The 27,979-nt window shown below is 37.4% G+C and overlaps 1 protein-coding gene across 2 annotated transcripts in view; it reads right to left on the bottom strand.

Moving 5' to 3' along the window:
* The window catches only part of LOC131040515 (protein RMD5 homolog), a 47,846-nt gene that overhangs the window by 9,093 nt on the left and 10,774 nt on the right, over positions 1-27,979 (bottom strand). The window contains exon 2 of one of the 2 annotated variants that reach the window (XM_057973460.2): positions 9,011-9,078. The exons of the other annotated variant lie outside the window; for it this stretch is intronic. The gene's annotated coding sequence lies outside the window, so the exon portion shown is untranslated. The remainder of the gene's footprint in view (positions 1-9,010; positions 9,079-27,979) is intronic. 2 annotated transcript variants of the gene reach the window in all.

Genomic DNA, 27,979 nt, shown 5'->3' on the forward strand with positions numbered 1-27,979 from the left:
ATCTCTCCGGGTCCTCTTCCGATCACTCCTCTGTGAGGTAGCCCTGCATACTCGAAACTCCTGATTAAGGCATACATAACATATGAGCTCATGTAGAACGATTTGGTGGGTCTTAGCCTTCTCAACTGCACATCTAGACAATTGCTAATAATTCTGGCCCAATGAAGCATTCCTTTTCCTTGGACTATCACTTGAATGAAGAAGAACATCCACTTTTCGAAGTAGAAGGCCTGAGGGGCCCCTGTAACTCGATTGAGCAAAGTTATCAAATCTCTGTACTCTTCCTGGAAGTCGATCCTATGCGGAGTGTTGGGAATCTTGTTCAGGCGGGGCCAACTTTTGAGCAACCAATTCTTATTGATGAGATTCAAGCAAGTATCGGGATCATCTTTGTACATCGACTTGGCTCCTTCTAAGCTTTTGTAAATCATATCTTTATGTTCTGGAAGATGAAGAGCTTCACTTATAGCTTCCTCTGAAAGGTAAGCTAAGATGTTCCCCTCCTTGGATACGATCATCCTTGATTGTGAGTCATAGTGGCAGGCACACTCGATCATCAGCTCATGACACTTGACTGCTGGAGGGAAACCTGCCGCCTTGATGAGGCCACTTTCAATTATCTTCTTCGCAACAGGTGATGGCTTGCCAATGTAGGGGACCTCTCGAAACTTCTTCACATTGAAGTTTCCTAAGTTGGTGTCTCCGATATTACTCCATTTGGACACGATCCTGGTCTCCAATTCGTCATTCCTCTGGTCTTCTTTGATGAGAGTCGGGCGACTAGTAGATAGTCCCGCCTTTGGAGTCGCCATCTTGATACCTACACAACATTTCAAAATTAGTCCTTGAGGATTAAAGGGTAGAAAATAAGACTCAAAAAGGAAGATTTAAGATATTAATTAGGAAACTTCATGATAAATCTAGAGTTATCATTTCCTAATTAACTAATCAACACTTAGACTTTTTTTTTAAAAAGTGCCCCAAAATCAAGTCTTAAACAAGGATATTAGGATAATTTCGCCATACCTCCCCTTGAGTATTAAACTCTAAGACCTTTGAAAATGATGCAAGAAAAATGGATTTTGCTAGGCAAGGTTTAAATCATAGCCCTCTCTTGGGTGAATTGCGCCTCCTCTAGCTTCAAAAAGAATAAATTCCACCCTCCTTAGTATCCACACTTAGAAGAAATTCGCTCCAAACAAGCTATATTTCGCTCCTCCAATTTGCTCTTCAATTTCACACTTAGAAGGGATGAATGAATGATTAAACTTGAACAAAGCATCCCCATTATATAGAGCGCTCACCCTACTCCCTTCAAGGCCGACTTGGCAAAAAAGAGGGTAAAAAATAAAAAATCTCCAAAAAAGGGTGGCCGACTTGCAAAATAAAGGCAAAATAATGCCTTGAACGCTCATTTTTTTTTTTAAATTAATTTTAATCCTCCAAGGTAAAATTTCGATTATTTCAAGGCTTAAAATTAATTTATTAAATGCAAAATGCTTTTAAATTAATGCGAATTTAAATTTAATTTTCCACATGCCTCAAATTTAGCAATTTTGGTGATTTAGTGCAAACTGGAGAATATCAATTTTTTGATCAAGGTCTTATTGAAGTTTTGCTAATGATTTCGCCCTGGACCCTCTCCAAGGGTCAGGAGCGATTTTCACAATTTGGCTCAAAATTGACATTTTTCAAAGCTCAAAATTTCTTCAAGGCATCTCAAATAGGTTTTCTCACTGAATTCCAGACTTAGCTCTATCCAACTTAGGAGAAAAAGTGTGATTTTGGTGTTTTTCACCCTGGACCCTCAGCAAGGGTCAGGAGCAATTTTTGCAACTTCGAATAAAAATCCTCACTTCCTCATCTAAAAACTTCTCCACCTAGCAAGATCATGTTTATGCCTCCAAACTAAGCAAAAAAATTCTCTTTCCAAGTTTTTCGCCCTGGACCCTCAGCAAGGGTCAGGAGCAATTTTGCAAATCTAGGCTCAATCCATCATCATTTTTCGTTGAAACTTTATTCATCACTAGGTAATGTCTTTCCTTATCCACTCCATCCAAATTTGTCTTGTTTCTGCAAGGTGGAATAAGAGGTTTTCAAATTTTCGCCCTGGACCCTCAGCAAGGGTCAGGAGTGATTTTTCTTTCCTAGCCCAGGATCATCAAGTTTTGGAAGCAAACCTTTATTCATCATGTCTTTTAAGGCCTTTTCTACCTTAGTATAACCTTGCCTTAGCACAATCTTGAAGGGACCATGTTGGTTTTATGATTTTCGCCCTGGATCCTCTCCAAGGGTCAGGAGCGACATTTGAATTTTAAGCATATTCCTTCATTCTTTAGACTTCAAATCACCTCTAAGGCATAACACATCACGTCCTTCTCTTATCCAAAGAAGATATAGCAAGATTTTGTCTTAATTCTACAAGAAAAGGAGAGAACATTGGAAATTCGCTATGGACCCTCTCCAAGGATCAGGAGCAATTTAGATAATTGCCTTCAAGACTCTCATTCTCAACAATCCTTCTTCACTTCAAGGCAATTCAAACATCATTTCAAACTCGTGTCTAGGCTTAGCTTCGTTCAAGCTTGGAGGAAAAAGTAGGTTTTTTAGAATTTTCACCCTGGACCCTCAACAAGTGTCAGGAGCGATTTTCCCTGTTTATCTTGATTGCTTCTTTGTTGGCCATCCAAATTATCTTCAATGGGCAAAACACGCCTCTCCACATTCATTCCAACCATAAAAATCATTTTGACTTTGCAAGAAAAGTGTGTTTTTGAGAATTTTGCCCTGGGCCTTCAGAGAGGGTCGGGAGCGAACTTTGCCATCTAGACCAAAATGCTTCACTTTTCACCTCTAAACTTCTTTGCTAAGAAAGATTTCATCTTGTTTTGTGCTATGAATAGGTTTTCATGCCTAAGAAAGGTCAAAAAATATGCTTATAAAGAATTTCGCTCTGGACCCTCAACAAGGGTCAGGAGCGAAATTGCCTTTCCTGGGCAAAACTCCTTCATCTCTTCATCTTCAAACAAGTTTGGGGACTTCATTATGCTCACTTCACCATTCATCATACCTTTGACATCTCAATTTGACCAAACAAGGCCAGAAATGACCCTAATAGGAATTTTCGTCCTGGACCCTCAGCAAGGGTCAGGAGTGAATTTTAGGTTTTCAACAAAGCCTTCCATCATTTCAAGTTAAAACTTTTTTAGGCGGGTAGAGGGAGTTGTTCATTTTCTATCTATGTTCAAAACTTGATCCTTTTTCACTGCAAAATGAGGAAAAATCAAAATTTCGCCCTAGGCCTTCAGCAAGGGTCAAGAGCGATTTTACCTTTGTTGCCCAAAATTCATCATTTTCACGCTTTCAAACCTTTAATTGCCTCAAGTGACGTCCAATCTTCCTTCCGGGAGACCCAGCACAAAACAAGTTAGCCAAAATTAGTGCCAAATAAGTTTAAACAACATTTTCGCCCTGGACCCTCAACAAGGGTCAGGAGCGAAATTCTCATTTTAGGCTAAACTGCTCAAAATTTAAGTCTCAAACCACTTCACAAGGTAGAGTCAAGTCATTTTCAAGGCCAGGAACCAGTTAGCAAGTCCTCTCAAAACAAGGAATTGTGTTTAGAATGAAGTTCACCCTGGGCCCTCAGCAAGGGTCAGGGGCGATTTTTCTACTTCAGCTATCATCTTGTTCTCAAAAAAATCGATCAAAACCTCTCCAGGCAAGAACACACAAATTCCTCTTCAAACATGTTAAACACTTAATCAAAATTGTGAAGGAAATCCAATTTACAAGGAATTTCGCCCTGGACCCTCAGCAAGGGTTAGGAGCGAATTTTACACTTTCAGGCTCTTGATCCATTTCATTCCCTATTTAATTTGGCCGACTAGACTTGCTTTCTTACTGACCAAATTTAACTGACTCAAACTTGGAAACAAACAGGACTTTGCCCTAAAAACCTTCATTCAATCAAGAGCTAACCTGAGACCCATTTGACTCCTCTGAAAGGTATACCTTATTCTGACAATCTCAATTCCTCAGGGAGACATTAAACAATTTTCCAAAATTTGACTGGACTTAGCTTGAATGATACCAAAAAAGAACCTTTAAGGTTTAGCCCTAGCCCAGATAGACAACCACTCACTTCAAAATTCCAAAAGCAGAGAGAAAGCAAAACAAAAAGCAAAAAAGAGGGGGTCCCCATTCTAATGGGGCGATGTGTGAAATGGTCACAACACGACCCAAATTTACCTTTATGGAAATATGTCAAAAGAATAGACCAAGTAAAAGGTGGTGGAACATTTAATTGGATATGCAACTTTTGTAAAGCGAAAAAAGCTAGCTCCTACAACCATGTCAAAGCCCATTTTTGTGCCATTCCCCAACAAGGAATCAAACCATGTCTAGGAAAGGATGGAAATGGGATGTCACCTCAAGAAATAGCAAGATATATTAGAGAGAAAGAGGAAGCAAATGCAAGAGTTGGTCGTGCCTCAAACCATCCTTTGTTGATAGGAAGAGGAAGTGGATCAAAGAGGCCCCCTACTTCTCCATCTTATAGTAATTTTCCTGATATTGTGGTAAAGAGCCACCCATTCTTGGACACAATTGATGAACTTGTTATTGTGAAGAGAAGCAGGGGACCATTAGAGAGAGCATTTAAGAATGATGCTAGAGAGATTGCAGATCAATCCGTTGGAAGATGTCTATATGCAAACGGTTTGTCATTTAATGTGGTACGATCACCATATTGTCCACAAGGGTACACAGGGCCAGGTTATGAGAAGGTGCGTAGCACCTTACTATCAAAGGAGGTAAAAAGCATAGACAATGCATTGGCTCCCATTAGAAATTCATGGGAACAAACAAAGGTGTCCATCATTTCTAATGGATGGAAGGATACCAAAAATCGGCCATTAATTAATGTAATTGCCGTGTGCCCTAAAGGGGCAATGTTTTTGAAAGTTGTGGATTGTGAGGGGCAGGGGAAGGATGCACAACTTATTGCTAACATCCTTATACAATGCATTCAAAATGTGGGACCTCAAAATGTTGTCCCAATAATAACGGACAGTGCAAAGAATTGTAGAGTTGCAGGTATGTTGATTGAGACATGGTTTGAACACATATATTGGACACCTTGTGTTATCCACTCTCTCAACCTCATGCTACAAAAGATGGGCAGCAAAATACATTGGATCAAACAAATTTATGCGGAGGATGAAGAGATCCAAATGTTCATCACAAACCATAACATGTCACAGGCCATTTTCAGACTATTTTCACAGTTGGAGTTGCTAAAGGTAATTGAAACACTTCAATTTTTTAATTCTACATTTCACTTTAGTAATCATTAATTTATTTTTTAAATTTGATCATGTCTTCTTTGTATTCTAATTTTTATTTGTAATTTTTGAATAGGTTGTTAAGAATTGATTTGCATCCAACACAATCGTCTTGAGGCGACTTGTAAAGGTGCAAGAGCCACTTGCTAAAATGGTAACTAGTCAAAGTTGGTCCCTATGGAGGCAATTCAATACTGAAAGAGCAACAAATGTAAAGCACATGATCCTAGATGACACTTGGTGGGATTGAGTGGAATATCTTCTGAGTTTCACTGAGCCCATCATGAGTATGATCCATTATACTAACATGGATCACCCATGTTTGGGAGAGGTATATGATGGCATTGATTCGATGATTGAGAAAATGAAAGTCATCATTAATGCAAAAGAGCAAGATCCTGAAGAAACTTTCTTCAAAGAGGTTCAGTCAATTTGCGTTGAGCAATGGAACAAAATGACCACCCCACTACATCTTCTTGCATTTGCATTGACTCCCAAATTTTATAGTGATGAAATGCTTGCTAAGCCATCAAGGGTACCACCAAATAGAGATTCAGAATCAGTGAAGGGTGTAGGACACCACTTACTAAACTCTTCCCCGATTTTGAAATGGAGGATTTAATGACAAGTGAGTTTGCTGATTTTGTAGCCTCCAATGGTCAAAGTGTTTCCACTCTCCGTGACAAGTCTAAGAAGGATGCTCATGCTTGGTGGTACCTCAATGGCCATACATCACCAAACCTTCAAACTCTTGCAATCAAACTTTTATCACAAGTTTCTTAATTTTTTTTGCTCTCTAAATTTATATTTTTTACTATTTTAAAATAATAAAATTATTAATTTAAAATTTGAAGTTAATTTTATAATTGTCGCCCTCTCACTTAGTGTCAATTATTCAATAGGTTGCTAGTTCCTCTTCATCTGAACGAAATTGGAGCACAAACTCCTTTATCCACTCAATGAAACGCAACCGATTGGCAGCAAGGCGAAAGAGCTAGTTTATGTGCATTCAAACTTGCGCCTTCTTACTCATAAACAAAATGAGTACAAGGATGGGAGCACAAATTTTGGGATGTAGATCCAGAGCAAACTGATTTGGATTTTTCAGCTGCCACACAATCTTTACTTTTTGGATAGTCCAATTGCCAATTTGCTGCTAGTGCAAATGGCAGTGAGGCTGCATGTGGTTCCACTACTCTAGCTACATCATCTAATGTCAATGATGATGTTGATCATGATCTTCCTAGTGAGCCATATGATGCTGATTATTAATTGTGCTATTTTATTGTTGAACCAATGAACAATGAATTCGATATATCTATTATAACATTCAAATTTTGACAAATGGATATTAGATTAGACTTACAGTAAATTTGTTATATTTATATCATATATGATAGTTCCAAGTTTTGTTTAGCATATGGATGATATTTGGGATTCTAAATTTAATTTTTGTTTCTACTCTTTAGGCTGCATATATGTATATATTTATGATTTTTACAATTTTTTGTATGGACGTACCTAAACCCCCCCAAAAAAAAAATTGCCATACCGGCATACCGTACCCACGTACCCGAACACTTACTCGTACCCATACCAGCAACTTAGCATAAAAGGCAAAGAAATGATTGGCAATTTTTCTAACTATCTAGAGCGAGAGATTGCCAGTCCTAAGCTTCAGTTCTGGGTGACTCATATATGGAAGTTGGCAAAGTTAGTGGATGGATCAACAATGTGCGTCAGGGAGACTGTGTCCGATCTCCTCATGGACCCTATTAAATCAATAGGCTGTCTTTTATCCTACCCAGTCCATCACTAATACTGCAATGCTTTCCATTGCTGCTAGCACATTTCTATTGCACGAGGATATCAGCAGGGTAAAGATGAAAATAGAGGGATATCATCACTGTCAACTGAACTACTTAGTCACTGTTAACAGAACTACTTCCATCACCTGGTTTCAACTTCCCCATATGTTGTTGTGAAGAGTCTGATGATGATGTTGTGGAAATTCCTCAGCCTGTAAAGGAGGTTATTGTAAGAATTGTGGAAAAAGGAACTGGGACCGCTGGGGGCAGTGTAATTTGCCCCTCATCCTGCAGTAGTCAACATGCTGATCTAAAAACTCCTGAGGAAGAGCCAAGGTAATTTGCTCTCCCTCATAGATACTAGTTTTATTTTGCTGGTTTCAAGTGGGTGGCATTATAATATGGTTCCTGTTTTCTTTCTGTATGAAATGCACAGTAGATTGCTAATAGTAAAAAGTTAAAACTATTTATTTTACAATTTGGTTTTTGCTGTGGTGGAGTGGGTTTGGAGACTGAAAGAAATACTGATCTTAATTCGTATGGACCCACTGAAATGGTGATTATAGATGTTATAATTAATAATTTATTATTATTATATATTAAGTGTGCCACTGTGCTCCTGCCATCCCACCCTCATTCCCAGCTTTAGGTCCTTGGTCCCCATCCCCCATTCCAAAACTCTTGGGGAACCATGGTTCCAATAGAGTATATGACGTCCAAGTTAACATTATGGGATGGAGTGCTCCCTTTCACTGACAGGATCCTCACAAATAAAGAGGTAGAATGGTTAATCGACTCATATCAGTTTAGCATCCCAAAGTTTCTTGTCCAAATGATTTTCCTTTGTTCTTTTCTATTTTTCAAAATTACTTTCTCCTGAATCTCATCAGCTGTGAAATAGGCCTGCTTCAAATGTTAGGAAACCACAACATTTCCATAACCAAATTACCAGAAACACCCCAAAGGTTGGATAAACATAAAATGTATGCACATATCCTGCAATTAATTGGGCATGACAGCACAGATCTGGGCACGATACAACCCAGTTATTTCTCATATATGGAACGCTTGGCACATTGGGTAACCATGTTTTGTTGAATATAAATTACCAGACACCCCATGGGTTGGACAAACTTATCCACATCTCCAGCACTTATCTGGGTATTCAATATTGGATATATCTGGGCGTTCAACATTGAAACCACCACATGCCCAACCAAATTACCAGATATGCCCCAAAGGTTGGATAAATTGTATCCACATTTCAAGCACATATTTGGGACCATATGACGCAGCATGGATCTCGGTACAGCCCAGATATAGAGCTTGACAAATTGGATAACCTCCTTTTATTTTGCATATATTTTTTTCAAGATTCTATGTTTGATGTATCCTGGGTGTATCAATATCCCACATTTCTTCAAATCTACCATCGCTGTACCAGATATCATGCCCATAACTTGGGTTCAGCTGCATCATAAGCATGGAAATTGACTATGGAGTTCAAGTGGATCCCTGAATTGAGTCATTTTTGTGTCCAGAATTACAAAAAAATATTTATTATGCAATTCCTCTTCTCAATATCATTTCAAAGCCGCCAAACAATCATTGAAAATAGTCCTGTATTTTCCCTGCATTGCTACCCTTTTTATAAAAGATGCTTTTCATGATGTATCTAGTGCCCTTTTTATAAGTTGTCTTCCAATTAATTTTTGATAGCTTCTATACAACATACATTAAGTCAAGATCAAAATTTGCTCTAAAGGGCCATGGTAATTTCAAGCTCAGATAGCACCATAATCGTGATAGGAAATGCTATATTGACAGCCTCAGAGTGGTTCTTCATGAGCAATTTACCTGGACTTGTTTCTTTAGTCCTTATCATTCACAGAGTATTGTCTTCCCGTAGGCACCACTGTCTTCATCTGACAACATCACATTAAAATGCATCAAATAATCCATAAGCTGCACATTCAAAGATGAATAAAATTGCTTTTTGTCGATATTTTAGGTTAAGGATCCAGTGGATTGAACCATAGTTGAAAAACTCAGACTCGGCAGTGACTCGGCAAGCCCAAATTTTTTTAAAAACTAGGGACTCACAAAAACTCGGGGAAAAACTCGGCAACTTTATTGAACATTTGAAAATAAATTTTTTTTAAATATTATTCAAAAACACATTTTTACACCAAATTTGTAGAACATTAACTGATTTCCATGATATATAAATGATTGTGGATACTCGATTATGCATAAAAAAATTAAAATGACTGTTATATTTTGATTAAGATTTTAATTATAAAAAAATGATTGTCGATGAGGCAAGAAATGGCTATGCGTTCGATGAGTTTTACTGTTTTATATTCTAATGAAATAAATCGATGCTATTAAGGAGAAGTATATAGTTATCAGGCATTGTTTTTAATTGTCATTCCCGTAGTGAAGTGTGATTTTTTTTGGGATGCAAACATTGCCGGGAAACACACTACGGACTTCCTGGTAATTAACGACTGGCATTTCATCATCGGGATAGTTTAAACTTACAAGAAAATGCTTAAAATCTGGTGATGAGGTTCAGAAAAACCCTCGCAAGCCTACCTGTCATTGCGGTATTTTTCGCATCTTTGCTGCGTCCTGCTAAACACCCAAAACAGTCTGTGTCACGGGTTAAAAAGTGGGTTTAAGATTTAGGTTTTCACACTTTTTTTTCTTTACCGGCAGGTTTTGCGCTGAGTTCATGTGGGTTTTGGCGCGTTAAACCACAAAAAATCAGGGCGAGTTTCAGTTAAACTCGGCTGTGAGTTATTCTGCAAGTGACTCGTGGTGATGAATGACGCTCGAGTACTCGCAAGTCTTTGAAAAAAATGCCGAGTTTTACATCACTGGATTGAACATTGATATCCAGTGTCTCAAACTTGACTTACATGTCTGCAATACACCTGGAAAATCAGCACAATACCTACAAAACAAATAAATGTTAAAAGAAATATTTTTGGTTGATGCAAGATTGTTCTTACACCCTTGATGCTCCCACATCGAACACCCTGTGTAATTGAAAAGTGAACATTCTCACTTTTGTTTAGAAAAATAAGCTAAAGGAAAATTGAGTAGGTCAACCTCTACTTCGGATATCCAAGTACAAAAGGTTTATCTTTCTATTTCACGAAGTATTTTTCATATTGCCTGTTCCTTATGCTTCTCCCAGGTCTGTGATCAAGTATCTCTTCAATTTTTCCTATCCTTGGTGTAGGTACTAGTGCCTTCACATTTATACAAATGAGCAATATTAAAAATAGGTAAAATATCAAGATCTTCAAGTAATCTACTTCATATGTGCATTTCCAGAATCAAATTTCTTAAGAGAGGCCCAATCTTCGTCATCTACAATTTATGTATACTCCCTATGAAAATCTTTCCTTTCTCAAATAAACTATTACTTCATCTCCAACTTCATATTCCTTACATCATCACCTTTGATCAACATACTCTTTTTATTTCTAATTATCTTTCTCTAACTGCAGTTAAAGAATTTGATGTAACTCTGTTATATATTCTATGTATTCTTCAGATACAACAATTTTTCTATACTTTGTACTAAAATCTCTTAATTCTCAAACATTTTCTTGGATTATGACCATATACAATCTCAAAAGGTATTCTTCCAGTACTCCTATTTGTTGAGTTATTATCAGCAAATTCAATTGCAATAAGATTAGATCCCAACTTCCTGTTGTCTCACATGATAATCATATCAGCAAATTTCAACTCCTATTCACAACTTCTATTTCTATTTCTATCTGTGGATAGCATTCTGAACTAATTTTCAAGTATGTGTTCATCTTCTTCCATTGAGTTGTCCAATAGCGTGTAGCAAATTCACATCTGTCTAATGCTTTTAAGTAACCCATGTAATTTTACAATTTCTTTGAAAAACAAATCAGCTGTGTACCTCATTATAAGTTTTATTACAAGCAATGAAATGTGTCATCTTCAAAAATCTAACAACTACTAAAAAACATAATGTTCTCTTTTGAGTCCTTGGTAATCCCTTTTTATCATTCCTCATGACATAATTAATAACTGTACATTTCCCATTAAAATTTCTAATAAAATTCCAATAACAACTCCATGAAAAGATCCAACTTCATAAATACTTCCCAATCTGAAACGTTGAATAATAGCTTTAGTTTTCTCTGGATCCATTTATAATCCAGCAAAAGAAATTAAAAAAAACTAAATAAACCAATTCTTGTTTCATAAAACTACATTTATTTACATTCATCAGCAAATTTTCTTCTTCATCTTTGCAATAGTAACCTTAATATGCTCTAAATGTTTCTGTTCACATTTATGGAAAATCAAAATGTCATCCAAGTACACAACAAAAAACTTACCAAGATATGGCTTTGATGTTTCATTCATTAACTTCGTAAAAGTACTAAGTGCATATGTTAAATCCTCAGATACTGGTTCTTGCTTGGTCCTGGGCCAAGCCTGGTTCGACCTGGGTCCCACCCGGGTCCTGCCCAGGCGGCTGGGTTCCCTGTGGGTCCCGTGTGGCAGGACCCACAGGGAACCCAGCCGCCTGGGCAGGACCCGGGTGGGACCTAGGTCGAACCTAGGCGGACCCGGGTGAACCCAAGCCCATGGGTTCCCAAAAACGGGGCCCACGGATCAGAAAACAAATAAAACCAGTTTTTTAAATGCTTTTTTATACTTAACTGTTTCATGACATTTTCAAATTTTGAAACTTGAACCAGTTGAAACTTGAATATTATCTTTTTTGCAAATTATGAATATGATATTACGTTTACGATATATGAATATCAGAATATTTACTGGCATTGGCAATTATGGATTTATGATTTAGGATCTATCTGTTATCATTTATGTATCATTGTATGGGAAAGTTACATTGTATGTTTCATATTTGTATGTTTGAACTGTGAACATATATATTTATAATTTTGATGTTTGAACATATATATAATATATGACATATGTATATATATAATATATATATATATATAATTAAATATATATATATATATGTACGGACTGTAAATGTATTTCAATTTTCAATTCAAAGAGCAAGTTATATTCAATGTAATTTTTCTTTTCAAGTATATGTTATTTCACAATATAATAAATCTGATTTCTTTTCTTTGTTGCAGGTGGAGAGAAAGCATTAATATTTTCTATATCCTCTCCACAACATTTTATCGGTGTATATATATCATGGAGGGGACCGATCAAGTGGTACCTTGATCAATCATGTCCTTTGGACATGACCGACCAAGATACCCCTTGGTCGTGCCCCTCCATAACCAATTGCTAATCGGTGCCATAACATATGCAAATGAACCGATATCATTTCGGTTGTCAATATACAACATAACAAGGCCGATGGTAATCGGTGGCAATGTTTGATAAAACCCGATCAACATTAATCGGTGGCAATGTTTGGTTTAAGCCCGATTAATATATACGATGGTAATTAAAATGGTTTAAGCCCGATAACTTAAGTTAGTCGGTTAGCAATTCATTTAACCCGATAACATTAGTTAGTCGGTGGTAATGCATTAAGCCCAATAACCATTTAATTCATCAAGCCCGATCATTATGTAAATTCGGTGGCTATTAAAATGGTAACCCGATAATGAGTCGAGGGGTTAGAACAAAACCCGATCATTATCGATTTATCAGTTTAATAGTTTGCACTTAATTTAATCATCAGTTTGCATGAGTAACTAGAATAACATAAATATCAGATAAAGGAATAATCAGTGAGATCTGAAATTATCTATCGATGAGATAGATGATTGAATGGGAGAGTTCATTTATCTCCCATTCAATGATTTATCTTACCGTAGCTATTATGTATCAACACTCCCTCTTAGCTTGGGAAGATGAATAACAGACAAAGTGTATACCATCACATTTCTCTTGATGACCAGTATTCCTTATATAATTTATAATCTCATTCTCCAAAGGTTCATATCACCTAAACACATGACATGAAGTATCATCAAAACATATGATACAAGTAACCATATCACCTAAGCACGTGACATGGAGTATCACCTAAACACGTGATACAAGAAATTCATCACCTTGTGATGACATGATATCACCTAAGCACGTGATATCAGTATTGCAAAACAAGCAATACTAAGGATAAACACATGAGAATAAACATTGTGGTATGTGCACTAACATCTTTCCAAATGTTTTACCACAACATAATCATGGCACATCCATGACATACCAGAAATCACACATGATAACTGGTTTGACCAATAGAAGATCGACACCTTATAATGTCTATATACAAGTGTTCATTATCTGAGAGATCGTCACCTCTTAGAAACGAACACAGGGGGTTGAACCCATAAAAGTCCTAACACGACAAAGAAGTTTACACATTAAACATCTTATTGATATGTAAGTACAGATTACAAAGCAAATTACCTTTCTATCATACCCAAACCTTTTCCAAAGTGTTCAACCTTCACTCTGGAAAGTGGTTTGGTAAGAATATACGTTGTCTGATCTCCTGTACAAATATATTCCAACTGAATCACATTCTTGTCTACCAAATCTCGCACATAATGGTATGGAATCTCAATGTGCTTGGATCTGTCATAGAACACCGGATTTACTGAAAATTTTATGCAGCTCTGGTTGTCACAATGGATAATAGTAGATTTCACTGGTTCACTGAATAATCCCACAAGCAACTTCCTGAGCCATATTGCTTCTCGGGCAGCCATGGAAGCTGCAATGTATTCAGCCTCAGTAGAACTCTGTGCTACTGAAGACTGCTTTTTGCTGATCCAAGATATCATGGCTGAACCTAAACTGAAACAGCATCCTGAGGTGTTTTTCCTGTCAATCACACTTCCAGCCCAATCTGAATCTATGAATCCGTGTAGATCTAGATCAACTATCTCATATTTGAGACCAAGGTTTAGAGTACCTTGTAGATATCTCATAATGTGTTTCATTGCTATCAGGTGTATCTCCTTTGGCTCACACATAAACTGACTCAAAGCATTAACCGCATAACAGATATCTGGTCTTGTATTTACCAGATACATCAGGGACCCAATCATTTGCCCGTAGTGAGTGGGATCAGTGGGTTGTGACTCTGTTGTTGCTTCCTTAAGTTTATGAAGATTTGTTTCCATTGGATTGGTCATGAGTCTACAATTTATCATTCCAAATCTCTTCAAAATGTCCAAGGTATACTTTCCTTGGTTTAGTATAATGCTACCAGAATTTTGCCATACTTCCAAGCCTAGGAAGTAATGGAGTCCCAAGTCCTTCATGTCAAATTCTTTAGAAAGATCTTTCTTGCATTGATCTATAAGGTGATCTTCTCCTATGATTAATAAATCATCAACATATAAAATCAATATTAGCATATCACCTTTGTTTTGCTTATAGTAGAGATTAGGATTTGCATCATTCTTAGAGAAGCCTACTTCTGAGAGACAACTATCAATTCTTTCATACCATGCCTTGGGAGCTTGTTTAAGCCCATAGAGAGCTTTCTTGAGTCTACACACATGAGACTCTGCATCATGAATCTCAAACCCTTCAGGTTGCTCTAGGTATACTTCTTCTGAGATCTCACCATTAAGGAATGTTGTCTTAACATCCATCTGATGAACTTTCCATCCCTTTGTTGCTGCAATGGCTAAGACGGCTCTTACTGAGGTGTATCTGGCTATAGGTGCAAATGTTTCTTCATAATCAATTCCTTCCTTTTGAGAGAACCCTCCTCTGGCTACAAATTTGGCCTTGTGTTTTTCAATACTGCCATCTGCAGCATGTTTGATCTTGAAAAGCCATTTGGAAGAAACAATAGATTTTCTAGTTGGCCTAGGAACAATTTCCCAAACATCATTCTTCATAATGGACTGATATTCCTCAGACATGGCATCCTTCCATATTTGATGTTTAAGTGCATCTGATACATTGTTAGGTTCAGCTTTTGTAAGATCATTCATAAGGGCAACATAGCTAGTGAATTTATTAGGCCTTTTGCTTTCTCTGAAGGTTCCTGAAGGAGCAACATACTTTTGAGATTCTTCTACAGTTTTGGTGGCCCATAGTGGTCTTTTCTTGAGATTTTCTCTAGGTGGGTTTTGAGTTTCACCTTCATTTTCCTCAAGATTCTCCCTCTGAAGCTCAAGAGCAAGGTCTTCATCTATGCTAGGGGTAGGGATATAGGCTTCAGGTTCTATTGAGCTTGGGGCTCTTTTGAAGGCTAAGTCTTCTTCAAAGATTACATCCCTACTCAGTTCAATATTCCTCTGACCAGGTATATAGATTATGTAGGCCTTGGAGGTTTCACTATATCCTACAAGTATTCCCCTTTTTCCAGAAGGCTCTAATTTTAATCTTTTCTCCTTAGGTACATGAATATAGGCAGGGCACCCAAATATCCTAAGGTGGTTGATATCTGGCTTTGTTTTAGTAAAGACTTCCTGAGGGGTTTTATCTTCAAGATGGGAGTGAGGACATCTATTTTGTATATATACAGCAGTGTTGGTTGCTTCTGCCCAAAGATTGGTATTTAGATTCTGATCAAGAATCATGGCTTTGGCAGCTTCTGCAATTGTCCTATTTTTCCTCTCAGCTACCTGTTGTGACGTATTCACACATCGCCCCATTGCAAATGGGGACCCCTGCTTTTTGCTTTCTAGGGTTTGTTTTCTAGGTCTTTTGGGGTTTTGTCTGTTAGCCTTTGCATTTTGAGTGTCGCCAGGGGATCAATAGGATGGTAGGCTTTGCTTGAGCGAGGTGAGTCTTTGGGGCCCCAGAATTAGGGTTTCTTTGAGAGTCTTCCTTAGGGCCTGGTTTTGCACTTGTTGCTAATTGTGTCTTGCTTGGTGAGTGAGTATCATCCTTGAAGGTCTGAGTTAGGTCAAGTCGTTGAGTGATGAAGTCTAGAATGTCATCCTGATCTTCAAATGCCCTGAAATTTGGCTAAGTCTGAAATGTCCTGATCCCGAAATTTGACTAAGTCTGGAAAACTGAAGAATCCTCCAAAAACTAGATTTTGCAATATAACTCCTGGAGGTCCGAAACCACTCTCAAACATCCTGAAAGTATATATGGAATATAACTTAAAGTATACTTAAATGTTATATTCCATAAAACGATCCTGACGGAGAGTCCAAAATGTCAAATTTCGCTCCTGACCCTTCCAAAGGGTCCAAAGCGAATTTCGCTCCTAACCCTTCCAAAGGGTCTAGAGCGAAATTCTCCATAAGACATTCTACTTCGACCAAAACCTAGAACTAACGCATTCCTAGGCTTGAATGAAGGCAAAAGCGCTTGTTTGAATGAAGAAATGCGAAAAAATGAAGTCAGGATCATGGCCTATGGTGAATTTCGCTCCTGACCTTTCCAAAGGGTCCAGAGCGAAATTCATATTTCCTCTATTTTTCTCCTTAGCTTGACCAAGTTTGTAGACTTTTGAGGCATAATTGAGAAGGTTTGATGCAACTTTGCCTTGGAGAGGATATTTTAGACCTTGGGATGATGGATTCTAGCCTGGGAGAGGAATTTCGCTCCTGACCCTTCCAAAGGGTCCGGAGCGAAAATCCTTATAACCCTCATTTTCCTTCCTTGTTTTGGATGGGCATTGGTTTATTAGGCATTGTGTGTGAGTCTTGATGTGTTCTTGCCTTGAGAAGTGTTTTGAAAAGTGAGGATCTTGTCCAAAAATAGGAATTTCGCTCTTGACCCTTCCAAAGGGTCCAGAGCGAAATTCACTATAATCCTCATTTGCTACCTTGAATGGGCTTAAAACCTGGTTCCTCAAGTGGAAAACAATCTATATTTGCCTCCAAGAGAAGATTGAAGTTTGAAAAATGAGCAATTAAAGCCTAAATCAAGATTTTCGCTCCTGACCCTTCTAAAGGGTCCAGAGCGAAAATCAACCTAAGACTCATTTCTTGCCTTATTTGACCAAATTTTGATTTGCAAGGCATTTTGAAGGGAAGGATGGACATCTTTTGCCATTTGAAATGTTTGAAAGCATTGGAGAAATAAAAAATCAAGCTCAAAACATGATTTTCGCTCCTGACCCTTCCAAAGGGTCCAGAGCGAAAATCTTCATGGACCTCATTGTCTTCCTTGTTAGGCCAAGTTCTTAGTGTCCAAGGAATGATGGAGGAGGGATAGACATATTCTTGCCTTGAGAAATGATGGAAAGCAATAAAAGATGAAATATCAAGCCTAGAATGAGATTTTCGCTCCACACCCTTCCAAAGGGTCCAAAGCGAAAATCTACCTAAGATGCATTTCCTTCCTTGTTTGACCCAATTTTGAGGTCCAAGGCATGTTCAAAGAGAGAATGGGCATATTGAAATCTTTAAGGACGTTTGAAAGAGTTAAGGAATGAGTGTTTTAGCCAAGGAAGGAAATTTCGCTCCTATCCCTTCCAAAGGGTCCAGAGCGAAATTCCTTATAAGCCTACTTTTTAACCTTTCTTGGACATGAAACCTTGTTCCTAGGGAAATGAAGGATGAGATTCTACCTTGCAAATAAGTTTCAAGTTGAAAGAATGATGATTTTGGGTCAAGAATGAAATTTTCACTCCTGACCCTTCCAAAGGGTCCAGAGCGAATTTTCTCAAAACCTCTCTTTGCTATCAATTTTTTGCTAGATCAAGTGTGGGCTAAGGTAAATTCAAGGAGAAGTTGCCCCTAAGAGTGACTTTAAGTTGCTAGAAACCATGAAAGATGAAGGAATTGAGCCTAAAAATGATTTTCGCTCCTGACCCTTCCAAAGGGTCCAAAGCGAAAATCCTAAAAACCATCTTTTCTTCCAAAATTTGAGCAAAGTCAAACCTGGACAAGGGTGAGAGAAGTCATTTGGATTGCCTTAGAGTGAATTTTGGTCGCCAAGAATGCAAATTTTGAAGCCAAATGAGAATTTCGCTCCTGACCCTTCCAAAGGGTCCATAGCGAAATTCTTAAGATAACCCTTTTTCCTTGCAAATCAAGTCAAGATTTTGGTTTTTATGACCTGGAGAGGAGTGAGGCAAGGTGTTCTAAGTCTTGGAGGTGATTTGAAGCTGAAAGGATGGTGAAATAGCCCTAAAACAAGATTTTCGCTCCTGACCCTTCCAAAGGGTCCAAAGCAAAAATCCTAAAATCTACCTATTCCTTTCAAATTTATGCTAAGCTATGCCTAGACCAAGGTAAAAGATGCCCTTGTGATTGCCCTTAAGTCAATGGTTGTCTCCAGAAGTGATGATTTTAGGCCAGAAGAGGAAATTCGCTCCTGACCCTTCCAAAGGGTCCAGGGCGAAAATCCTTCAATCACCTATTTTGCCTTGCAAAATCAAGATAAACTTGGGTTGGATGAGAGAAGAAAAGTGTTTCCTTGCCTTGTGAGGTGGATTGAAGTTGAAATGATGAAAAAAATGAGCTACAAACAAGAAATTCGCTCCTGATCCTTCCAAAGCATCCAGAGCGAAAAACACTAAAACCATCCTTTTCTCCAAATTTTGTGCTAAGTCAGGCCTAGACTAGGGTGAGAAAAGCTATTTGGAATGCCTTGGAAAGATGTTTGACCTTCAAAAATGTGAATTTTGAGCTAAAGTTGGAATTTCGCTCTTGACCCTTCCAAAGGGTCCAGGGCGAAATTCTTATAGGGTCTGTTCCTAGAGAAAATCTTGGGCAAGTTTCATGTTAATATCTTTTTGTTGATGATTTAAGTTGAAAATGCTATGTTGAAATGAATTTATCATGTGTCCTTAATCATCTTTTGGTTTGTTTTGGCAGATGAAAGAAGACCAGGCCAGGACAAGGACGACTTTCTCCAGCCCAGCATCAACAAGGACGACCTTCTCCAGCCCAGCCTCATCAAGGACGACCTCTTCCAGTCCAGCATTCGAAGGAAAGGTACACCATCCATCCTACACATCAAAGACAAAGGAGGTCAGAGCAAGGGTCCATTGGAGAAACAAACCGTTTCAAAAGAGTTAACTAAAGTTAGCTTCTCAGCATCATCAAATTGAATATCTACCAAGTTGCAAGTGTCAGACAAGGTGGCATCCCAGTCATCACTCCTCCAGTCGGATTGGTCCACCTCAGCGTGTCCAGATTCAATGTACCTGACTCCTCAAAAATGGCACAAACTTCGATGTGCCTACCCTAGTTATCCATTGGTCGAATATTCCAGAGAAGACATGTGTCCAAATAATGCTATTATTTCATTGGCCAGAATTGAGTTTGTTGTAACAAACCCTAATTAGGGTTTTCATTGTAAAATCTCGGCCATTGATCTCAAGTTGATCTGAGCCATCGAATTGTATTGAGGGCACTATATAAGCCCTGGCTCCTCATTTGTAAAGGCTAATAATAGTTAATCAGTAGTTAGAAGGTGCATAGTTAGCTAATAGTGAATAGTCAATTGATAGAATAGCAATTAGAGTAGAATAGAAAGAGAAGGCAAAGATTGTTGCCAAGATGTTGTTGTAAAAGACTTGTAAAACTTCATTGAAGAAATGGTGAAATCTATGGGTCGATTCAACAATTTGCATGGTCTTTATACTTCTCAGATTTGATTTCATGTTATTAGATGAGTGGAAGAAATGTGTTTGATTGATGGTGAAATTTGTATATCCATACTACTAGCAATTTGTTGATTGCAGACTTGCCTTGTGTAGTCAACTGGAATCATTCAGCTTGAGCTTAACTTTAATTGTCGCTTCTTCATTGACATGCATCAGCCTGATGGTGTCTATGCCTGTAGCGATGATCTGAACATCATAAAGCTTTCCTCTGAAGATCGCACTAATCTTGTGGAGATGGTCCTGGGATGTCAAAACAAGACTTAGTTAGAATTTCAAGAAAGATCAATCATTGCTCCTACATTCTTAGTGTCAGAATTAGATCCTTCCCTCGCCCTCATCCTTTTTTTCTTTTTTTCAAAATCTAGGCCAATGAAATCTTGTGATTCCAACAAATCAGACGTTTAGGTCGTCAAGTGTAAGTCCCCTTGTGATTCCAACAAAATCACATCATACCACAAAGAGCTTATCCACGAGTAGAGATCCTACATAACAGGAACCTTGAAGCTTCTCTGATTGATCCTTTTGCGATATCTTCAACATTCAGGAGCTTTATTCAAGAGAGGATAAGGAACCTTTAGGTATTTTATTCTGTGTTTGGTCGTGTACAAAATACACATCAACACTACCCTATTTTGTTGAGGATTATAAGGTATAGTAAGCTCCCTCTTAATCCCAGTATTTTTACAAAAATCCTTAAACAACTCTAAGGTGTATTCCCCCCCATTGTCAGTTCTTAAGGTTTTAATTTTATTTCTTGAGTAGTTTTCTGTTAGTGATTTAAATTCTTTAAACCTATTAAGGATCTCTTCTAATTCTTTACATTTCAGAAAGTAGATCCAAGTTTTCCTAGAGTAGTCATCAACAAATATTACATAATACAAAAATCCCCCTAAAGAAGGTACGGACATAGGTCCACATACATCAGAATGAACTAACTCTAAAACTTTGCTTGTTTTCCTAGTACTAATTTGAAAAACACCCTTAGTATTTTTACCTAGGGCACATCCCTTGCATGCCCCTGAATGATATTGCTTTAACTTAGGTAGACCTGCGACAAGGTTTCCCATTGATGATAAAGCTCTAAAATTCAGGTGACCTAGTCTTCTATGCCAAACTTCATTAGCATTTGTAGCTTCATGGATTAGGGCTAGGTTGGGCTCTGTGCACAGCTCATACAAGTAGCCTTGTCTTTGACCAATGGTTTTAGCTTTCTTGATAGATGAATTCCTTGGCCAAGCCAACACTCTGTTGTCCATGAAGGTCACTCTATACCCATTATCCTCTAGTGCTGATATAGAGACTAGATTTCTCTTGATGCCTGGGACATATAATACTCCTTTAAGTTGCAATGATATGACTGACTTCAGTTTGATGGTGTGGGTTCCAACTCGTCTGACTGGATGTATGGAGTCATCTCCGATAGTCACTTCCTCATCATTCTCCTCTATCATGGAGTCTAGCACTTCTCTAAACCCTGTAATGTGTCTGGATGAGCCACTATCGATCACCCAGGAGTTAACCTTGTTTGATGCTTGGTTTGTAAGTGCTGAGTAGAGTACATACTTCTCAGAGTCATCTTCCCCTTTAGATTTTCATGCTTTGGCAAATGTGGCTTGTTGTTTGGCTCTTTCCGGACATTTGGCAACATAGTGTCTGAATTTGTCACACCTGTAACATTGAATATGTGAGAGATCCTTCTTGGAGGTGTTCTTGCCTTGATGACCTTTCCACTTCCTAAATTGTTTCTTCTTGCTTTTCTTATTAGAGTTTGTATTTAGGACTTGAAGATCTTCATCTATATTCTTTTGTTTTATTCCTTTCTTATTTAACCTTAATTCTTCTTGGAGACAATCATCTCTTAACCTTTCAAACTTTGGATATTTAGACCTTGCACTGATGCCTTGGACGAATGTGTCCCACACACTAGGTAGCCCATCTAGAGCAATGAGTGTTAACTCTTTGCTTTGGATCTCGTATCCAAGGGTTGCTAGTTCATCCCTTAGGGTTGATATCCGCATGAAGTAAGCATTGACTGACTCCCCTTTGATCATAGTTATATGATTTATTTCTCGTTTTAAGGCCAAGGTTCGACTTGCATTGGATATCTCGAACGTATTTTCAAGTGCTTTGAACATGTTGTAGGTCGTCTCATGTTTCTTTATGATGGGCATTATATTATTCCTCACCCCATCAACTATGATCTTGACAGCCTTTTCATTTCCTTCTATCCATGCCGCTTTGTCAGGTTCAGTCTCAAGTTCTTTATTTTCAGTTTTTACAAATGATTCAACTTTATTTTCTCTTAGAATCATTTTAATTCTGAATTTCCATGGTGAGAAGTTATCACCTCCTTCAAGTCTATCTTCGAATCTGATAGTGCTGGCCATTTGGAGAAATGTGATGTTGGATATATGCTTGTCTTGAATTTTCCACAAAATTGAATAGCCTCAGGTTCAATTTAACTATAGCTCTGATACCATGTAAATGTATTTCAATTTTCAATTCAAAGAGCAAGTTATATTTAATGTAATTTTTCTTTTCAAGTATATGTTATTTCACAATATAATAAATCTGATTTCTTTTCTTTGTTGCAGGTAGAGAGAGAGCATTAATATTTCCTATATCCTCTCCACAAAATTTTATCGGTGTATATATATCATGGAGGGGACCGATCAAGTGGTACCTTGATCAATCATGTCCTTTGGACATGACCGACCAAGATACCCCTTGGTCATGTCCCTCCATAACCAATTGCTAATCGGTGCCATAACATATGCAAATGAACCGATATCATTTCGGTTGTCAATATACAACATAACAAGGCCGATGGTAATCGGTGGCCATGTTTGATAAAACCCAATCAATATTAATCGGTGGCAATGTTTGGTTTAAGCCCGATTAATATATACGGTGGCAATTAAAATGGTTTAAGCTCGATAACTCAAGTTAGTCGGTTAGCAATTCATTTAACCCGATAACATTAGTTAGTCGGTGGTAATGCATTAAGCCTGATAACCATTTAATTCATCAAGCCCGATTATTATATAAATTCGGTGGCTATTAAAATGGTAACCCAATAATGAGTCGGGGGGTTAGAACAAAACCCGATCATTATCGGTTTATCAATTTAATAGTTTGCACTTAATTTAATCATCAGTTTGCATGAGTAACATAATTGATAGATGCTGTAACAAAATAAGGAGAGCAATTATAACATAAATATCAGATAAAGGAATAATCAGTGAGATCTGAAATTATCTATCAATGAGATAGATGATTGAATGGGAGACTTCATTTATCTCCCATTCAATTATTTATCTTACCGGAGCTATTATGCATCAACACGGACGAACCCGTACCCGTACCCGTACCCAAGAAAAAAAAATTTGCCGAATCCGTGAATCCATAGCTGAATCCAAACCTGAATCCGAACCCGAACCGGTAACTTAGGTTAAATCCAAAAGGCATAGCCAACCATTTATATAGAACTTCTTATGTTTAAAATGTATTGTTCCTCTCATCTCCACTGCTCATAATGATTTGATGATAGCTAATTTTCAAGTCTATCTTACTAAAATATTTTGTGCCAGTTGAACAATCCATAAAATCACAAAACTCTATGTTTGACAATTTAGAAATTTTAGAATGAACTACCACACCACCTTATGCCTTTGCAATATCTCCAAGTCTCATAACAGCAAAACAAGCTTATTCTTTCTTTACATTCTTCAAAAATTGCTTACCATTCACTATCATTACTCTTGCAAGAACATTCGTTCATTCTCCTTCTTCCTTCATAGGGAAGAGAACATATTTTATTCTATCCTTTGTTAACCTATAAGTATGTCCTCTTTCATCACCTATAGCCTTCCTATCAAACTACCACAATCTACCGAACAAAATGAGACAAATATCCACACACATAATATCACATAAAACTCCATCTTCAAAAACTCCAATTTTAAATTTTGCAAGACTTTGTTCAATAACAAAAAAGTTATGACCCTTTTGCAATATAAAAATTATCAATACTACCACTGTCAATGATCACCTTGCAACATTTACCTCCAAATTTACCGACAATTCTAAATAGAAATTTCATTTGTCCATGTTCACCTAAGATTTTAGAAGGATTAACAAATTCCTTTTCAATAAAAATGGCTCACCTTTCTCTGATATACTAAATTGCTCATTATTAGAATAAACTTCCTTCTCCACTTGGGCTCCTCCTGTGGTTCTTACAAATCTTTTGTCATGCTCTCCTTGTAATTGATTATTGAGTTCAAATGCTTGGTGTCTTTCACCTCCACACTTGAAACAAATAATTCCTCTTGATGTTCTTCCACCACTTCTTCCATATCTACCTCAGCTTCTTTGATAATTATCAACTCTGATACTGCAGCTACTTTCTAAGATTTCCTTAGAATCAACATCATCATTACGACGACTTCTTTCGCTTCCTTGATTTCTACCTCTAAAAAATTTGCCTCCTTTTTTCCTCTCTTATTTCATAAATTTTCAGTTCAACTTTTCCTTAGTTTTCATTGAAAATTGATATGATTCATCAACAAGTTGGATAGTTAACAAATTCAGCTCTTCCTAGACTAATCCTCTTAATCCACTAATATACCTAGATACTTTTTCCTGGTTATCCTCGTGATCTAATAGATAACTTATAATGCTCATCAATATATTCTCCCACATTTAAGTCTGTTTCAAATTTTATAACTTCTTCAAAAAATATAACTGATACTTGCACGAATAAACTAAGCTCTTAGTTTCCTTACCATCCTATTCCATTTCTCATTTTTAGGCTTACCTTTTCTACTCTCTCCAATCGAGTTTCTTTCCACCAAATTGCAGAATGGCCTTTCAACATTGTTTTTGCAAATTCTACTCTATCAAGAGCATCAGTTTCCTCATATTCAAAATATTCTTCAAGATTGTTAACCCAATCAATAAACTATTTAATAATTATTCAAATCTATTCCACTTTCCTTATCGAGTCTAGTGAGTGCTTTCAACAACTTGGTTTCTTTATCCTCTTCAAATAGAAATTCTTCAAGATACCCTTTCTATTTTTATTCATCATCACTATCATCCAATCAAAGGTTTGTAATACCCTCTTCGCATCTTCTTCTACTGCATCCCGCCAAGCCTAGACATTCATGATCATAGTTAACATTACCTTCATTTGCTTTGCAACAAGGTTTCAACCCCTCTCCATCTTTCTAGGTGACATTTAGATGAACTACCTCCAAGTTTGACAATCCATGCACAACCAATTCAAATCTCAAGAATATTTTACCCAATACTCTCCCATTGGAAGACATGGTGTGCTGTATTTCTCTAATACACCTTAATTTACCAACCTCGTATCTATTGGGAAAAGCTACTGTATACCTTGCATGATATTTGTAATGTTTTATTATTTTATTATGTATTGCACCTAGGAAAAACCTAGATGGACATGCATCATGTAAAGATTCCATTGTAATATTCTTGGGGCCACTTGAAACTTTTCCAATGATGAATACACTTGCTTCATATTTTGGTCCCACTGATTTTGGGTACTTGAAGTAACCATGATTAACTAGCTAAATCAATCTACCCAACACGTTGGTAGGAAACCGTTCTGATACCATTGTAATATCCCTTGCCAAATCTGATTGAAAATTTCTGATTTAAATGCTCAAGGAATATTGTCAAACACTTGTCATGAAACTTTTGTATTTGCTGATTGTGGTTTCTTTTTGATGTTCTGATTCATGAGATGATAATATGCATTCATTGAACTCAAAAGGTCATATATCAAAGTCTGAAACTAAATGAGAATGCAATGTAACACCTACCACTAACCTTTCAATGACAATGTGTGGCATGCATTCTAAGAGACCAAAATGCACTTACAGCAGATTGTCATTAACACAAACACTTGTCATACATACATGTAATTCCCACGTGCCAATGAGTGGTACTAACAGCAATAAATGTAGCCTCCAACAATCTGAAATCGCTCTTCAAACCCCTTTGAATTTATGTAGATTAACTCTACTAAAATGCATTAATACTGTAGCATTTACTATTCACAGGTACTGTAGCAATTTACTATTCACGGGCATTGTAGCAGCAAATAAATCTCTGAATATAATCCCTTTCAATCTGCAAACAAACTCTGAAATAAACCCTCCAATCAGCTCAATATTGACTCCTGAATGAAGCCAACTCTCACAAGCATAATCAGATGATATCGCACACCCTCTATATGCTGTTACAATGAAGAAGCCACGCTCTCCAATGTCGACGAGCCTTGAATCCTACAGAAACCCTTGGTATTCTACACTTCAATGCTCTAGAGAAACATCAATCAAAAACTCCAATCACATAATGAAGTTCGATTCCTTTTGCACACTTATATTTCCTCAAGAAGTTCGAACTTCTTCAAAAAGCTCTTAATTAACATTAAAATGTTATAATATTTCATTGGCATCAATAATGTAATTAAACCTTGGGTTATGTGCTCATAAATTATTAATAAACTTGGCCCACTTCTCATGATAAATAGACCCTCATTTAAGTGCTTTATAATATAAAGTCATTTTATAACTTAATAATATAATCTCCAAATAATTAATGTTTAATTGAGCCAATTAAACATTAATATCTCCATGAATACTCTATTTTTGAACGCTGTCTAAACTGGGAGCTAACATGAGGAGATTGCATATGACCATACCCCCTTTACTAAAAATAGCAAGGGTCCATCTCTAACATCCCAGGACTTAATAAAAATAGTAAGTAGAGCAAATGATGTCCGAATGATGCCAAACAAAGACCAAACTGAAGCACTCTGAACACTGGGGATGATACCAATCCTCAAAAGACCCTCTAACCAATCCCATTAGCCTAAGAGGGTCAGGGTAATAGGCTAATCCTCACTAAAGAATTGATGTCAACAAAAAGGGGCCATCACAATATGGAAGGAAGAGAGGAAAAATAAGAAGAATAGGGATTAAGAAAGGTTAACGCAAGAAGAAAGGGATATGCAGAAAATAAGGAAGTGAGTTTTATGGACAGAAATGATGGAAGGTTGTGACCCTTTGATAGGGTGGTAATTGTGAAAGGTTGTGACCCTACCAAGGGAAGGCATGATGAAGGGTGTGACTTCTCCCTTACAATGGAAGATATAAAAGGAAGCATCAATAAATAATAATTTCACAGCAGCAGCAATAAAAATCAGACAATAGCATCAGATCAAACAAGAGGAAGATTGCAAAACAGCATATTGGTAAACAGCCCTTGCAGGGAAGAGACTTCAGACTGAACTAGATAGCAACAGTCCTCTAACTCCAGACTAACGTTATCTCCCTATATTCTTGGGCATAAATAATGTTTATATATATTTGTCCATTAATTACATATATATCTACTATACATGTTGCTTTGCTTGATCAGTAATGTTAGTTTTAGAATCAGAAATGAAGTAAGCAGAAATACAACAGCACATGGAGCAAGGAACACAGCAGATACCCTTGGAAAACCCTCCTTCTCAAAGGAGAAAAACCCAGCAAAAATATATCTCTTATATATTTGAAGAACAAGAGCAGAAATCTGCTTACAGATCAGACCCTACACAAGGCCGAATATCATACACTATGCATGCACTTGGAGATAGTGCGATCTCCTTGGATACACACAATAATGACACCTTTCCTTAAAGCGAATCTGCTGCTCTTAGAATTCGAACCTGCTGCTGAATTGCAAATCCTTTGCTGAAAATATGAATTGGAGAATGAATGAATCGATGGTCAAATGAACTAACCTCACCTTGCTTATATATAAGTCTAAGCAGCTACATTTCTAGGTCGGCCCCTAGAAAATAATAAAAATGAAAAACATTATTCACATGTCAAGGCCGACCTGCCTTGAGAAATACTTATTAAGGGAGAAAATACAAATAAGTTAAGGAGAAAAAATATCTCCCGACACTATAACGTTAACACTACCTCTTAGCTAGGGAGGTATTTTCCAAATATCTACATCATGGAGTCTCTCAACATGACGCCCACAATGGCTACACCCATTTGTGGAAAAACTCAAAGGTTCATCACGGAGTCTCTCAATGTGATGTCGTCATGGAGTCTCTCAACATGAGGTCCACCATGGCTACTCCCATGTGTGTAAGGAAACACATGTACATGTGTTCATCACGGAGTCTCTCAACG

This window comes from Cryptomeria japonica, chromosome 6, assembly GCF_030272615.1.
Source record: "Cryptomeria japonica chromosome 6, Sugi_1.0, whole genome shotgun sequence".
Classification (NCBI taxonomy): domain Eukaryota; kingdom Viridiplantae; phylum Streptophyta; class Pinopsida; order Cupressales; family Cupressaceae; genus Cryptomeria; species Cryptomeria japonica.